At 34.9% G+C, this 16134-nt stretch overlaps 1 long non-coding RNA gene across 1 annotated transcript in view; it reads right to left on the bottom strand.

Annotated features, from left to right (window-relative positions):
- The window catches only part of LOC110395029, a 58532-nt gene extending 43093 nt beyond the window's left edge, over nt 1–15439 (bottom strand). The window contains exons 1-2 of the long non-coding RNA XR_002436110.1: nt 14093–15439; nt 7953–8094 (exon numbers count right to left, since the gene is read on the bottom strand). This is a non-coding gene — a long non-coding RNA (uncharacterized LOC110395029). The remainder of the gene's footprint in view (nt 1–7952; nt 8095–14092) is intronic.

The following is a 16134-nucleotide window of genomic DNA, read 5'->3' as shown; positions in this document are numbered from 1 at the left end:
TTCAGAAGTGTCTTTTAGATCTGTTTGGTAAGAAAAGTAAAGATTTTCCTTTGTACTCATTCTGTTCTGCCATGTATTTACACAATAAATGAAGAGGAACCAAAGCATTATTAAAGTATCTTATTAATAAAATAACAATTCAGAAGCAGCTGGTTATGCGTCCTCATTTAGTAAATAAGATGCACACTTTGATTACTTGTGGAGGTAAAGCTCATGCAAAATATCACGTACAATCTTCCCATATTTTACTGGTATAATTCTTTGTGTCATGATACTGAAATAATTTTAATTCAACCCCAAGTATATATTCCTTTATGAATTTTTCAAAGATTATAGTTATTTTATAATTCATGCAAGTAAGGCTAATGAGGTTAACTAGTTTAATAGCATCTTTCTCTAATCTCAGAAGTAATTGCCATCAGCCACTTAGCATAGATTGGTCATTTGGTGTACACTTCAAGACAACAAAATGTCTATGCTAATGAAAATGCAAATGATGTTTTTCATTTGTATTCACTTGTAGGAGGTACCTGTAGTGTTTAGTGTTTGTACTGAAAAACTAAAGTAGCTGAAGATTAAATTAGCCACAGGAAAATAATTCCATAAAAATAATCCCACAAATTGCACCATACATTTCCTGGTTACAGTCTTAGCTGATTTCTGTTCACTACTGTTGATCAAGTTAAACATCACTGTTTGCCACAGAAGGCACTGAATGAAAAGGATGAGTGAGTCTAATGCTTTAAATTTGTATTCAATACTAGGGATACAAAGATAATCACCTATACACTGAGGGCAAGACTAAGAGTCCTTTAGCTAGGGCAACCTACACACAGAAAGCCTGAATGTTTTTTTGCCATGTAAATATTCACTAATAGAATATGAACTAAGATCCATTAGTTTAAAGATTTTCTGACCCCACTTTAAAGATTTTCTGATTTTATTACACTGCTTTTATCTCCAAAAGTAGTTCTTCTGAACTTAGGTAATTCTACACAAAGTAGACAGGCTCTGATTTCCATTACAAATTCTGTAGAATTATATGGAAAATAGTTTATTTTTATGTCCTGTTAAAAATCTGAAGGGATCAAAAAGTAAAATGAAAAGGATGTAAATTTTCAATGTTTTTCATAATCATTGTCTAAAACATTTTTTCCTCTCTTTTCTGAATTTTCCTGGTCTTTTTTTAAATGGAAGTACTTCCCCTCATTTGATTATCTTAAGGAAAAACAAACAAGCAAAAAAAAACAACAACAAAAAAAAACCACACATAATTTAAATATTAGTATAAAACTATAATAAGAAATACAGCTGTTATTGCTCTTCTGAGAGGCCTCAAATGCTCCTACTCCCTCTTAGTAGAGATCTAGACTTCCTCAATTTCTTTAGTAGAAATCAGTAACCAGATATACATGAGTGAATGCCTTAATATCCTATGCTACAGTAAATCAAGAGCGATATTTTCCTCTCCACAATTCTATTAATAACTAGTATTTCATTTGGAACTATAAGGCAAAAACACTTAAAATGCATATAAATGTACTTGAGCTTTTTTATATTGTTCATGGGTGAACTTGTCATGTTCCAAGGACTTTGAAAAATTAAATTATCTTAGAAGAATTTTGAAGATGAAGTCTTCAATAAAAATAAAATCACTTATTGATTTAAAAAACCCTAGTTCCTTGGTCACTTCAAGGATTTTTTTCACATTTAAAAAATCTTTCTATGATGTTCTCAAAGTGCTCACTCAGTCTCTAAATTTACTGCTGAATTTCTGTCCTTGCGAAACTCTTCCTAACATCAGTCTTGAGATGTGGGTGCCCTGATAACAGAAGGTACTGAGAAGAGAGAACTACTGAACGTCTTCTTTGCTTCAGTCTTTACTGATAACACTGCCCCTCAGGAATCCCAGACCCTGGAAGTAAGAGGAAGAGTCTGAAGAAAGGAAGATTTCCCCTTGGTTAGAAAGGATCTGGTCAGATATCAACTATGCAAACTTGATCAGCAACAAATCCATGGGTCCCAATAAGATGTACCCACAAATGATAAGAGAGCTGGCAGAAGTGATTGCCAAGCAGCTCCATCATCTTTGAAAGGTCATGGAGAATGGGAGAGGTACCTGAGGACTAGAGAAAAGCCAGTGTAACTTCAGTCTTCAAAAAGGGCAAGAAGGAGGACCAAGGAAACTGCAGACCAGTCACCCTCGCATCTGTCCCTGGATGGTGATGGAACAGTTTATTTTGAATGCTAACTCCTAGCAAGTGGAAGATAAGAAGGTTGTTGTGGAGCAGTCAACATGGATTCAGCAAGGGGAAGTCATGCTTGACTGATCTGGTAGCCTTCTATCATGTGATATCATAGGATCTTGAGGTGCTGGAACCAGTTCTCTGGATAAGTTGTGGATGCCCCATCCCTGGAGATGTTCAAGGCCAGTTTGGATGGGGCCCTGGGCAGCCTGATCTATTGCAACCCTACTCATGGCAGGGACCTTGGAACTAGATTATCTCTAAGGTCTCTTCCAACCCAAGACATTCTGTGATTCTATGATTCTATTCTATGACTGTCTGGGAAGATAAGGGGAGAGCAGTGAATATTGTGTACCTTAAGTTCAGTGAGGCCTTTGACACTGCCTCCCAAAACATTCTCATAGCTAAGCTTAAGTAGTGTCTGTTACATGAGTGGACGGTGAGGTGGGTTGAGAACTGGCTGACTGGCACAGCTCAAATGGCTGTAATCAGTGGTGTAGAATCTACTTGGAGGTCTGTTAATAGCAGTGTTCTCCAGGAGTCAGTAGTGGGTCTGGTCTTGTTTCAAATCTTTATCAGTGACCTGGATGAAGGGATAGAGTGCACCTCCAGCAAGTTTACTGATGATACAAAGCTGGGAGGAGTGGCTGAAATACTGGCTGTGCTCAATTCAGCAAGACTTGGGCACAGCCGTATGATCCATTTTAAATATTCTATGACATTCACAGGGATGTATGATTCTCTACAGTGAAGAACCTGGGTGTCTGAGTGGACAGCAGGTTGGCCATGAGCAAGCAGTGTGCCCAGATTACCAAGAAGGCCTATGGTATCCTGGTGTGAATTAAAACGAGCGTGGCCAGCAGGTCAAGGAAGATGTACTGCAGATGACTGCAGTGTCATCTGTTAAGAAGCAATGTTAATTTGCAATTAAACATGCAAATTTTGCAAAAATGATGTGCATGATTTTCTTCTAATTATCTCTAATTCAACATCAAATTTTCATTTTTCTTATTTTTGCAAAAACATATTTCCTATGTAGTCTAATGTCTTAGATATGTAATCCACATTAGATTCTTACAGAGACAGCATTTCAAAATATTTTCTTGGCACTTGGATATATTTGCTGCTTTCATATAGAAATTTCAGTGGCTGTTCGAAAATGAAAAACATATCTTTAATCATGACTAAGTACAATTGATTTAATGAGTATCATTCTACTAATCAAAGATATAAAAAAACCACACCTATATATTTCAACTTTACTTGGAGGAGAAAGTATGCTTGTAGTTAAATATTTAACTACATGTGTATTTAACTATTTAATATTTATTTATAGCTTAAAGCCTCTCTAATTGTCAGACTGCTTCATTTGAACAGAATAAATAGTTTATTTTCCAATAATGTACCTTTATGAACATCTAATGGTGCTGATAAATTCAGACAGTATTTGCTGAGATTTTGACAAGAGCAGCACTTTAGGGAAAGGATGGTAGAGAGGGAGGGTGGGAGAGATGGACTGCTGAGCTGAGGACAGCACATGCAGTCCCAGGCTCTCAAATGTCTGCATGTGAGTGTAATGGGCTCACAAACATCTTGTACCACAAGAGAAAGGCAACTTCATCTGCAGAATTATGAGACTCTTCAAAAGTATGGGGAAAGTCTAGTTAACTTGTAAATTTTCATAGGATGGACACTTTACTCCAGCCAGCCTTAGGCATATTACAAATCATAAGCTTGCCTGTTTTTGGAGATACGATACTCTGAGGTATTCCCCAGGTCCTAGTTTGTGGGAAAAGCTCTATATTTTTACCTAACGATGAAAGGAATGTTGTAGGATGTGGCAGGCATATTCTAACAATGAGTTTGTTCCAGGTCCAACTGGAGAGCAATTAATTTGAAATTGCAAAGCATACAAACAATGTCAAACACTTTTAGAAGATGACATCTTTTCACCACATCTGAACTGAATGGAAGATATGTAACCAGGAGCCTCTGATTAGTTCAAAATTCCATGTTATTGCCTCAAATTTTTGATATCACCATGTAGATTTTAATTAAGGCACCTAAAAAAACATAAGAGGTTACTTTGCAAATATAATTATCACATAAACATGGAGGAACTTCAGCAGAAACATTTTAAATATTTTGTCAAAAGTTACCTTAGAAACCAGGGATACCCAGAACTGAAAATCAAATCTGCTAACAAATCTGTTTCCTTTTCTAAATGTAAAAGTTTACTTCTGATATTCTTTCCTAGTGAAGCAACCTGCTGCTCATTAATTTTAAATAAAAGATAAAAGCACTCTGCTCCTTCATACTGTGATAAAGAAGAAAACATTAATAAAATACAATCTAGAAAGGGAACAAAAGATTAGAAGTAATTCTTCAGCCACAGGGCCTTCCTTGAGTTGTCAAAAATATTGAACAACATTAGATTAGCGGTTCCTCTAATATATTAATTTCTTTCTTTTTTTTTTTTTTCCTTCCCAGGACTTTTTAAAATTCCACATTTAAATGTTTTAGGGTCTTAGTCTTTTGAATCTAACAAAGAGTTGCAATTCCTTTAATAATACTATGCCTCTAGCCTTCTACTCAAAAAAATTTTAGTTTACATTTAAGCATTCTTACCAATAAATCACATCCATCTGATTTTCTTAGTATTTATTCACCTCCTAAAAAAACCATAAATACATGCTGAACTTTGAAATAAAATGGAAAAAAAAAGCAAAAAATGCTAACACAGAACTTCAGTTACTAATGTTTACTAGCTTTTCTCTCCATTGAAACTGGTAGTGGGGTGCTTAGCTGTAGTAAAGCCTTATGAGACCTGCTATCATGTAAGCAAGACAGCAACTCCTGCTAAAAAAAATTTAAAATAATTACCTTATGACTATCTCTAACTGGGAAAATTGTCAGTGAAAATTAAATGTAATGGAAAAACAGAAGAAATTGCATAACTGTGTCCTGCCTAGTTTATGCAAAGTTTATGCATCAAGATCGATTATATTTGTGTATATGTATATGCATTTATACCTCTGAACTACAGATAGCTTGATGCAGACAGACAGGTCGTGAGTCTCAGTGAAAGTTTTGCCCACACTTCTTGTCTAACTCTGTCCCTGTTTGCAACCTATGTGCTAAGAAGTCTTCCCCCCAGTTCCCATATCATTTTGGAGATGTGTGAACAGGAATTATCTCTTAATTAACAACTTTTATTTCCACAACCTATGTTGACAAAATTATGAAGTCCTATTGCAAAGTCTGATGCTTTGCCACTGTTGTGTGACTCAAGAATTCAAAAAAACAGGGCATCTAAATCATATTACAAAGAATAATAAGAATGCAAAATGTGTCTCTACAAACGTAAAACATTTTGATAATAATTTCTATACTGCTAAGTGCAAAAGGAGCTCAGTCATGACTGGTCTTCTAGAAAATATGATAATCCATTTAAAAACACATTTTTAACACAGAAATGCATCCCTGCAGATGTATAATGCAATTTCTGCTTCTGCCAAGAGCGCACTGAATTGAGAGTAAAATGTTGAAAATAATGTCTAACGTGGATTAAAATATAACAGTGTCCATTTCCTTGAAAAGAAGAAAAAAAAGTTTGTGATGAAGTTTAATTTGATGCGTCTCAATTAGTTGATTATGCAAATAAGATGAACAGGTTTTTAATAAATATCACACTACAGAATAAAAACAATTTTAAAAGTAAAGAACAGAAAGGTAGAAGTAATCTAAATGGACAGGATTGAAGCAGGTTATGTTACGATCTATGGAATATTTTCTCATTTTATCATCTAATCATGCAAATAATATATTTGAGGCAAATGTGAACATCTGAATATTGCAACATGACTGAAAAAATAAGTGAAGATAGAATATTCTTTCAATTAAACCATATTATAAGATAGTGGCAACAGAAATAAACAAAACCCCACAAAACCCACAAAAATGCTGCATCTGCTAAAAAGAACTGTAAGTTTAGATTTCGTTTCACAAGTTAACATCAAGTTTTACAAGTCTGACCTAGTATGGAAAAGCAATAGTTATTCAGGAAAGATGAACAGGTAAAAGAGAACTATATTGAATAATCTCATTTATTTTACTAGATTGTTTGCAATAGTAGTAACTATTTTTACTTAAGAGCCCTCTCTGAATTGGATTCCTTATTATGACTCAAAGAAAAAGAAACAGTGGGCAGAAATTTTCAAATCAAAGAGATAAAAAAAATTGAAAAGATGTTAATAGTAGAAAAGAAGTAGCCTTTTTACTTTTGTATAATTGGTTCTTGTATAGCTACAGTGAAGGAACAGAGAGCAAAATGTAGACGGTGGAGCCTTTTTCACTGATTTTAGATGCTATTTAAGATATTCATTATGATCTGAGTGATGTGGACACTAAATGCATTGTTGGCATTTTTGGTCCCATATTCATTTTTAAGCTGTAATTTCTGCATTAGATTTCAGAAGTCTCTGAGTCAGAAGGTTATTTATTGTGATTTCCCACCCCTTTAACCACCAAGTATGTATATGGCATCATATATATGAAGTACAAGATGCATATTTTCTTTCTTTTAAAAAATTCCAGAGAATATGCAGTAAACATGTAGCTGTCAAGAGAGTTTTAATAACTATGCTGTTTTTTATGTTGATACATAAAAAGTATCTTTTTTGTTTTAAAAAATATATTTTTGACCTGGAAACTGCTAAATCTAACAAAAAAAAAAAAAAAGAAGGAAGAAAAGGAAATAATATACAGCCATTTATTTCTTGAATAGGTATGCTATTAACCATTACATGTTAATTTTAGATGAGCCAATGAATACATCTTTAGAGTAATAGCCACTACTATTCTGCTGCCTGCAAGTGTCAGATGTTATCTATTGTAAGCTAGAGAAACAAAACAGCAGCAACAACAGCAAAAGCACTCATTATTTCTGATAGGCAAAAATGAAGCACTCCAAAATAGAAAATTTTAGCAGAAGCCAGTATTTGACATGGAAAAGAAACACTGAAAAACCTTCCATCAAATTAATTATCTGAAATTCATAAATAAATTGCTTGCAATTACACAGCTTCTCTCTAGATTAGTGATGTCACTCCTTGGTTTTCATGTTTAGAATGTGGAGCTAATGACTTATTGCCAACATGAATTTGGAAGATAGTCTATGAAATCGGTGCCTTTTTAAGTAACTGGAAAGACCTTTCAATGAATGCCAAATTAGAGTCAATTACTCGTTCTTTGAAATCCTAGACTATTTTCCTGAATGCTCTTAAACTTGGAATATGACGTTAATAATAGAGCATCTACAGAAAAGTGTATTCTAAATACATTGACATTTTATATTATGTACCATTTTAGCATATTTTTGATTCAAATTTCACAATAAATTAATGTATTTTAAACCTGGTAAAGCCATACAAGTTGCCTCAATGTCTCAGATAATTAAAAAAAAAAAAAAAGTAACAGAAACTTTTCATCCAAGAGAAATTTTAAAATAATCTTATTCTGATCCACTTGAAGTAGATAAGATATAATTTACCTGGTTTTACTGTTTTACAGTGTCTTGGCTGTGGCTGGGATAGACTTATTTTTCATCATATAACGATATTTTGTGTTTTGGAATTTTGATGAAAATAGTGAATAGTGACACCAACACAATACCAATGTTTTTGGTTATTGTAGAACAGTACTTACACAGAGTCAAGGACCTTTGTGCTTCTTATTCTGCCCTGTCAGTGAAGAGCTGGAAGTGTAAGGAGCTGAGTGGGGACATGGACAAAAGAGATAACCCAGACTGACATCCCATACTGTAAACTGTCATGTTCGGCAATAAAACCTGTAGAAAAGAAGGAGAAATGTGGGGAACGTTTGGAGTGGTGGTATTTGTCTTCCCCAGAAACTACTGCATGTGATGTGCTCTGCTCTCCTGAAAGTGGCTAAACATCTGTCTGTTGATGAAAAGCAGTGAATGAATTCCCTGATTTGCTTTGCTTGTATGCAGCTTTCATTCTACCTAGTAAGCTGTCTTTATCTCAATCTATGAGTTCTCATACTTTCACCTTTCCCAGTCTCTCCCTTATCCCACCTGGAGACTGTGACTGGGTATCTGTGTGGAATTTAGCCATCTGTCAGGGTTAAACCACAACGTACAGACAGTAAAATCAATCAAGATTGTTTCGGACACAAATACTCCTACAGAGGTATGAAAATTCACTTGGATTACAGATAGCTAGTATTCTTCAACTTGGAGGAGACTCAAGGGGTCTCATCAGTTTCTATACATACCTGAATGGAGGGTGTAAAGAAGATGGAGAAAGGCTCTTCGCATTGGTGTCCATTGACACCAATGGACACCAATGGACATAACCTGGAGCACAGGAGCTCCCTCTGAGCAGCAGGCAGCACTTCTGTGCTGAGCAGGTGACGGAGCACTGGCACAGGCTGCCCAGAGGCTGTGGGGTCTCCTCCCTGGAGATCTCCAGAAGCCGCCTGGCCGTGGGCCTGGGCACCCTGCTCTGGGTGGCCCTATTTGAGCAATGGCTTTGGACCAATAATCTCTAGAGATCCCTTCTTTTACCATTCTATTGATGTTAATTAAATGTCACACAGGTCTTTAATGGCAGATTGTGTAGAACTGGGGTGAACCTAGAAACTTTTCCTGTAAAACAATTGATATGGCAATATAGAACAATGGCTAAATAGTATGAGTGTCACAAGCAGTGCTTTACATGGTTTACACTCTGAAGAATTAATTAAATAAATTTTCCAGATTTTTTTTTTCAATTTTTCTGAGTATTTTTTTTAACAGCAACAACAACAAAAAAAAACAGCAGCAATACCAGAAATATTCAGTATATTAGTTTAATTTTGAAATGCTTGATATTTTAATTTTTTGTTCTTAAAATTTAAGGTTACTTTTAAAATCTAAGTATCTAATCTCTTTTTAAAAAGAAAATGAAAATACCAACTGCTTCAGCTGCTTTGTGCAGATGGTTGATAACATATAACAGACCAAAAATATTAATGTCTTTTAAAAGCAATGCTAATAAAAATGATAGACAGTCATAAGGGAGGAAGTTAATATTTAAACCAATGTTTGAAAACTTAGGCTGAGTGGGAGGGGATCACAACAAAACATAGATTGAAATTGGCTTGCGCTCCTCTGACCTTGTACTGTATTCCACCATACAAGAAAACTTGAATGCCATGTCATTGTCTCAAATTTTCCTTTTGAGTATAAATACATATATGTGGAAATATACACACACACATTTTATATATGGAGCTGATATAACAGCTGCAAAGCCTCTCACAAAGTAAACCTCTGCTAAGAGAAATCATTTCAGTGAAATTGAATGAGAAATTCCCATCAACTGTGATAGTTGGTGATATAAATCCTATCACATACTGAACAGCCACAATTTGTCAGTCCTACCTGGTGCCAACTCTCTGTCCTGGGATCCTAGCCAAGCAACCTGATGGACTCAATGGACCTTTCATGTACAATTTTGTTAAACACATTAAGGGCAAAGGATGCCAGCCATGTAGGAGCCATGACTAGAATTGCTTTACAGGGAATTTTGGAATATTTTGCAGTACTTTTGATTTTTTTTCTCCTTAGGTAATCAGTACAGGTAAAGCTTATTGCACTTAAGAGCAATTCATTCTGGAATAATGTTTATTCTTGCTAACTTTTTGAGTATTAGGTTTGGCTGGCTTAGAGTTTATTGTTTTTTTTTGTTGTTGTTTTGTGTTTGTTTGTTTGCTTTTTTCACATCAATCAAGTCAAGCTTACTTTTAACCAGGCAAACTACTGTGTGGGCACTGGGGTTTATTAAGAAAGCCACACAGTCTTCAGACAGCTTGAGGTCACTAAGGCTAAATAATCTCTGCTTTTTCTTTACAAGTTTGCTCTCTAGTAAAGACTAGAGTGTGCCTACTTAATGAGCAAAATAATATGCAAAAAGAAGTACAAATCTCACTCTTTTTATTTGAGAAATAGTAAAAAAAAAAAAAAAACATTTTAATGTACCAGGTACAAGGAAAGATAACCAATGTTTTTCACATAGTGCACAAATGTCAAAACAAAAAAAAAGTGGGTTTGTTTTTCTTCTCCAACAAATGTGAAGTCAGTCACTTCATTATGAGCGGTAACATGTTACTATCGTGTGCCCCCTAGTGATGCAGAACTTGTATTTGCTTTCCAAACAGATGGCGCCGCCGAGGGCAAGACGTTTCACATAAGATCAGACTTCATCAGCAGCAAAGAGGATGAGATGAGTACTTCTGGCCACTTCTAAACTCTGCCTCCTTTAAGAGGTTATCTCACCTGATTATTTCATCTATGGTTCCCATTCTCTGGCCTCTGCCTCTTCTACAGAGACCACTGCAGTTCCACTTCAGGAGACCTACTGAGGTGGAGAAGTCACAGTGATGAAAGCTCATCCCATAACTTCTTCTAATTTTTCATTTATTATTATAATTATAAGAATCCTTTCTTTTTCTCTTAGAGTTTTTTTTTTTTTTTAAATAATGCTTTCCCTTTGTTTGCTCAATTTGTGCAGCATTTCAAAATTCTTAATTTATGGCATTAACATTTCCCTGCTGGCTTGGATCTCTTATTCTTCATTCTTCTAGTTTAAAACAGCAATAGTGACAAAACAAAAGAAGTATCTACTCAGCTGCAGTAAATTATCTGCCTTTCCATGCTCTGTGCTGAGTAAAAATAGCTGAAGTTTATTTCATAAAGTGAATGTTTTCAGGCTATAGTCTGCCCAACATGAGTACTGCTCAAAGGCAGAATTTAACCTTTGTTCTTTTATGGCTGGTTTGAAGTACTCAGCTACTCTCCCATAATTTTCTGCAATTTCCGACCTCAAGTTTCTGCAAGCCTTCTATGACCAATTAATTAGAAAACAGAGCACCACTTGAAGAAACAAGTGATTTATAATGGAAGGTCTACTTCTGCAATTTGCAGTGTTATTGGATGTTCTTAAAATAGTTAGCTCACAAAACACTTATGACTATTCCCCAGAGAAGCTGCTTTTTTGAATTTGACTTCTAATAGTATAGTAATCCTCACAGAATAGTTTAGGGCTAGACTAATGTTACTGTACCTCTCTGCAGAAAAATGCAGGCAAGCAGGCATAGATTTTTCAGGATAGCCACTTGTAAGCAAGTTACAGTTTTGAAGCTGCCCACTGTAGATGGGCTTAGACCAAGTTAGCATACATACTTATATATAAGTTTATTTTTATGCTTGAGCATAGTACACAATTCTTTGTGCTGCATTTGGTATAACTTTGAACAGCATTTTCTTTTGTGAACTTGTCAACTCTTCCCAGGCCCTTGCACAGAAGTCCTTATTGTCACATATGCATTAAAGTAAATAATATCTAACTGTTGAAATGTGAGGATCAATATCCACAGGCCAACAATTTGCTTTTGCACTTAGCTTTATCATGACTATAATTTTAGTACTTGGTGGTGAAAGCAGCTCGTGTGGTAGATAGATGTGGCACTTGGATAGATGGAAAGAGGATGTGAGTTTGAGTAAGCTATAATTCAATCAAATCAATGAGTGTTTCTGAGACAGAATAACTTAGCTAGGTGGAATAGTTTTTGAATACATAAGCCTTAAGAGCTCTACAGGAAACCTATATCTATTTCAGTGAAAGTATCACTAGAAAGCTTCAATAATTTAGCATATCACATAATAATAATAATAATAATAATAAAAAGAAAAAACACTATTTCATAACCAGAGAGGTACCATGTTTCACAGACTGAATAACCCAGGCAAATGCTGGTTGATGAATGATTGGTCAGCTTGGGATTCAAATGTTAACACTTAAAACTAGATAGATATGCTTTTTCTGAGCTTGATTGTTCTTATTTCACTAATATCCCAAAATTAATAACAGGTTTTAAGCCAGTAAGTTTCTAAAACTGTGACATTTGCTGACTTTTAGGTCCTCATTATTTATCACTTTACTTCTCTTCCCCCCCAGATGAACATGTACAGGTAAAACACAAACTGGCTTGATTTGTTTAACAGTGGTCACAGCATTAACAGTCACGTGTGATTCAAGAGAAAATTCACTTGGTGAGAAAACAAATTGTGAACACTTAAGCTTGAAAACCTTGGGTAGTTTATTTTGAAATGAACCCTTTAACAAAGAGGAATTATTTGAAGAATTGGTTTATGGGAAGCTGAAAAAAGAAGCAGATGTAGAATAAAGACATTTCATATGGGAGCAGCACATTTCTAACGAAAGTGTTCAACTGATAACTGACATAAACTTATTAAAACCTAGAATTAAAAATCCCATCCTTCTGCCACTGAAAAGTTAATCACAGTGTGAAGCTAATCCTGGATATCAGGATTTTCCCACCAATAAGCTCCGTGGTATATAAAGTATACCCTACAGTAGCACATTTACGCTTTACATGCTATGACTTGAACCCATATGAACCATCTTAAGGTAAAAAAAAAAAAAGAAAGGAAAAGAAAAATGAAAGAAAGAAAATGAAAAAGAACCACAATAATCAGCATTTAAGTTAATATAGGAGCGTGAAAGGATCTATATAATCATCTACTTAGTGGAAGCTGCTTGTGCAGTAATTCTCAGTAATCACTGGCTCTCAGGTCTCTTGTAAAGCAATAAAAATTCACTACTTAAGTAGATGAAAAAAATGCTTTCTGCATTCAGCAGAAAAAAAATAAAAATAAAAAAACAGCAGATATAGTTTATTAGGATTGTTTCAATAACTTTGCAAAATAAGTTCAGTTCATGAGAATTTTCAGTGCTGTAAATAAGCATATGACAACAACAAATAGAGGTTCAAAAAGCCAAGAGCTTAGTCTTAGGGCTTTACTTTGATGTTTTGCAGTGAGGTACAGAAAACTAATAGCCAACTGATAGGGTTCTCAATAATGTTTTTAAGCTAGTTCAGCAATGAAGAGTGACACCAGTATGAAAGGGCTGGACAAATGATTTCAGATTTATTTCAGTAGAGCACCAGTCTATAAAACTACTTAGTGCTGAAGAGTGAATATAGTCCTAATGAGCCTATGTACTTCTTATTAAGAATTTCCAGTACTGTAACTGTTTTTTTCCCCACCCATTAGTCTAAGCAAACCTGCATGAAATGTTACCACCAGTAAGTAGCTCTATACTTTCTTAAAAAAATCACTTTAATATCCCTGCAATTACATTATTTTAAGGACTTTCTTAATATAGTTCCTCACTGTATAGGTAATTAACTGCCCCACCTGACAATCCTATCTCACTAAAAAGATAAATACCTTCAAAGAAAATAATTAGGCAGCTTATTATTCCTGTTATTATTGTTATTAATTAATTTCTATTTGCTTTGCATAGGATAGAGCTAAGAATGCATTGGGGGAGCAGATAAGTTTCAGATGCTGCCATTTAGAACATGTATTTAGAATATATGTTGCAAACTGGATTATTAGCTTTTTAATGAGGATTCATATATGGCTAAAAAAAAAAAAAAAGAGAGAGAGAGAGAAAAGAGAACATCTAAGACCAAAAGAAGAAAGTTTTTGTAAGCTATGTCAAATTGAGCTGAACTGCTGAACTGCTGCCTGGAATATGTCACTGTTCAAAGATTAGCTTAAAAAAAAATTGAAGTTAGAATTGAAGAAAATAGTTGTCTATCAGACAACAATGTTTTTCTACATTTACACTATTTCCACATATGTACTTTTGAAAGCTTAGAATATGGGTCAGGGGTGTAGTATCATTTCAAAACAGTCACAGTCAAAAGAAAATTGATATTTGTGTCTCAAATTCATCTCTAAAGCTTACCTTTGATTGCGTTTTCCAGATCTGTAAAAGGTTCTTTGCTTGTTTATCTTCACATTTTGTTCTCAAAAATGGCTTATGATAGTTTCTAGTTTGGGTTTTAAGTTGCATGCATACCTTCTGTTTCTTTCATCTCCTCCCACATCCTCTCTAACATACAGGTTTTAGGGTTTCCCCTTAAATAGCTAATAAAAGATGTAGTGTTAAGAATGTAAGAGCACAAAAAGCCCTTCAGATATAGCTGGATTTAATCTAACTTTTTATAGGGTATGCCAATTTCTGAAAAATGGCTGGAAATATTAAATTCCCAGCAAGTCAGGAAATTTACATGTTTTATTGCTTCTAACTGTGATCAAAAAAAGAAGCAAGCAAAAGTTGTTGGTTTTAGAATGACATTTTTTATCTGTGAAAACAGTTTGTATACTTTATTTGTCTACATATACACACTACAATATTGGCAAAAAAAATTGTTTGTACTTCTTAAATCACAAGAAAACAAACAGAAAGCCTATACTTTAAGCTCATCTGTGTACTAACAGCTTTCTAGATAAACAGATGGTTATGCTATTTATTGTGTACCGGTTCTTCTTCCAGGCTAGAATATTTCTGGATGTAACTATTTGGCAAATATTATCCCTAAAATGTCTAACACATTACTTTCCTTACTTAGTTAGCTAAGCAAAAGAGATGACTGAAAATCATATTAGCATGAGAAACTCTATGCTCAAACAGTTTTTGAAATTTGGAGATATTTGAAGATATCTTCAAATTTGCTAGTGGTATTTGGATATCTCTGGTCTTTTGTTTTGCTGTTTTTGTTTTACTTTAATCTTTATGTCACTCTACTATTCATATAAGTGATATTGTCAGAGTGAGACATCTACAGTCATAGAGTAACGTTTCCCTACTATTTAAGCATGATGTAGAAGCACAATTTTATGTCAGCCAGTGCCTCTAGCTTTGTCAGGTGTCTTTTGAGGGCATCCCTTCCCCTTAATATATTGACTGTTCCTCCCAGTTTGCTGTTCCTCTCTTTCTGAATATAGATTCTATACCTTTGTCAAGGGCACTGTTGAAGATGATAAGCAGTATGAGGCTCAGTAACAACCCCTAACAAACACCAGTAGACTTGATACACATGAATAGCGTGTCATAACCCATTGAGTACAGTGATCTATCCAGTTTTTCACACATAGAGTAGTTCACCATATTGATCCTTATGATCTTGGAGAGAGATAGATGTCTCTCTCTCCAAACTCTGCTACTAAATCTACTTTATTAGGAAGCCTGATGGCTGATCTTGCCTATGAAGAAGGCTTTAGCTCATCCTTCAGTGAACCCCTATCTTAATTGTTTTTCTTTTGTAATCAGTGTGCTACAAAAGGCATTCTTGTTGACTTTAACATCCTCCCCAGTTTCAGTTCTTTTCTAATTACATTTGGGCATGCCTGAACAGTGTTTTTACATTCCTCCTACAGCCTGTTTGTGCTTTCATAATCAGAAAGGTTGTTATTTTTTTTGTATTAGGAGTTCTCCAATGAGTCAAGACAGCCTTCTGATGTATTTGGTCTGTGTGCTCCTCAGTTCCATTTATGAGGTTATCCTTGATGACCAGCTAGCTCATCAGGACCTCTTTAGTCTTCAGAGAAATATCCCAGCATGTAACATTTTCCAGTGTACTGAATAAACTAAGATCTTCTTTCCTGCAGTTCAAGATCTTTACTCTGCTACTTGTCTGACTCATTTGCCCCAGAAACTTAGAGTCCTCAAATGGTGACATTAAAATGTCTTCCATGAGTCATCAGGTCTGTGAGTAACACTTCCCTATTAATAAATATCTTATTTGGCAGAGTAACTTGTAACTGGTTCATTCAATTTGTACATCAATGATTTGTCACCTGGCATGCCAGAAATGCGGATTGCTTTTGTACCCTACAGTGTTTCTCAGAACAGGTGTTGGCGTAGCTGAAGAATTCCCTATGAGAGCCAATAGGATTTCTTTTTTATTTTTTTATTTTTTTTTCTGTTCTGTTTCTGTTCTGGTA

Source organism: Numida meleagris, chromosome 2 (genome assembly GCF_002078875.1).
Source record: "Numida meleagris isolate 19003 breed g44 Domestic line chromosome 2, NumMel1.0, whole genome shotgun sequence".
Classification (NCBI taxonomy): domain Eukaryota; kingdom Metazoa; phylum Chordata; class Aves; order Galliformes; family Numididae; genus Numida; species Numida meleagris.
The sequence above is the reverse complement of the archived record's forward strand: the minus strand, read 5'-3'. Positions and strand labels throughout refer to the sequence as shown.